Raw genomic sequence first — 1,792 nt, 5'->3', positions numbered from 1 at the left:
AAGTTGGCACAGGCATGGGAAAAATGTGAACAAAGAGATGAGACCTACAGTCTGACAAAGGCCTGGAACTAGAAATCCCGAGGGCAAAAGTAAAAGTCCAGGTTTCAGCAACGTTGATGTTAAAGTTGTCAAGTCAGTTCTGGAGTCTTGGGTAAGAGCTGTTTACTCAGATGCCATCATCTTCTTGTCCTGTCTGGAAGAGTAAGGTATACGGCTACAGGTTAGCTTCATTTGAAGATCTCCAGTGATGGAAAACATCTACTCAGGTGGATTTGCCTTTTTAAATGAGAAACATGAATCCATGAGACAATGCCTTTAAGCCTAGCTGCACAGGGATTGGTTAACAATACCTGATGTGGTCCCTTCCAACATGGCTGGAGGGAGTTCTTTGTTTGATGACTTTTCCAATAGACAGTCGGCAGGCTGGAGACCGTGGTCTTTAATGTCTTTGTCTCCCAGAAGGCATTCCTTTCTGTGGAAGGAATCCTTTACTAATTTAAATTTTTTAAAAAATGTATTTTATTTATTAATTTAATTTATTTTTTGTAGGAGAGCTGGTTCCTGAACTCCTTTGTCCTGGCATGCAGGTCTACCTGCCATTATTTCAAAGAGAGAAAGCTGATGCTTTCCAAATGGGCTAGAGCACAAGTTGAGTAATATCAGTGGAAGAACCTTTGAACATATATTGCAAATTATTTGACCAGTGACATGTATCCCTCAATCATTATGGAGTCCAAAGGGAACTCCTTAGGAAGGGATATTTGTAAAAAGTCAGGATTCAGTTTGGATAATAAGGATTCAAAAACAGTGGACAGGGCTAGTGCATTATTAATACTAAGGTTAATTTTGATAAAATCTTATAAACAAATTTATCCAACCTTAGTCAGATTTGACCACATAAAATTTTTATGAACTCTTTATAACTTCTTACATTTTTTTCTTTTCTTGACTTTGCATATCTATTTAGTTTCATCTATGATATTCCTCTTCATTTTGAAACAAACTTTAAATAACTTTCAAACTTAGAATTATCAATTCTTAACCAAAAACCATATCCTCATACCTCTCATATCTTTTTTATAACCTTTTTTTTTAAAAAAAAACAACACAGTCTACTTTCCTTATACATTCTTTATATAGAATGGTTTCTTTTATATCCAGTAGTTTTAATTACATTTATTAACTACAATTTTAACTTTTAGTAACCCTGACTTCTAAAAAAGCAAGCATTTTTAAAACTGTTTTATATCAGTATCTGTAGATGAAATCCATTTTATTATATCCTTTTAAAAAACAGTTTTATATCAGTATCTGTAGCTAAAATCCATTGTTATATCTAGAAAAACATTTTCTCAATTTTTTATTAACAGATCTACAAACAGCTTTTTTATACCACATAAACAAGATGTCAAAGTATATAAACCTAAGGTTATATTTTATAATGTTCTAGTATGTTAACTTACTTAGAAAAGACTCATTTTATGATTATCTATTACTTAACATGAGTTCAAAATTTCAAATTAATGAAAGTATTTTTTTGAAACTGTAACTTTGTGTATAAATATTTATCCCAATCACATTTACCTAATTTACTCATTTTAAACAATTATATTTGAACTACTTCTAGAAAACAAAGCTAGCCATTTAAGTTCCTTTTTATTTTATTTTATTTTATTTTATTTTTTTTTGTCTTTTTTTTTTTTCCGTGTCCGGCAACGGATCGCAACCCTCAGTGTCGCCCCCGTACCGGACCGGGACCGGCAACGGGATCGCAACCCTCGGTGTTGCCCCC

Source organism: Galeopterus variegatus, unplaced genomic scaffold, assembly GCF_000696425.1.
Source record: "Galeopterus variegatus unplaced genomic scaffold, G_variegatus-3.0.2 Scaffold1899, whole genome shotgun sequence".
NCBI lineage: Eukaryota > Metazoa > Chordata > Mammalia > Dermoptera > Cynocephalidae > Galeopterus > Galeopterus variegatus.
Note: the sequence above shows the minus strand (reverse complement) of the source record.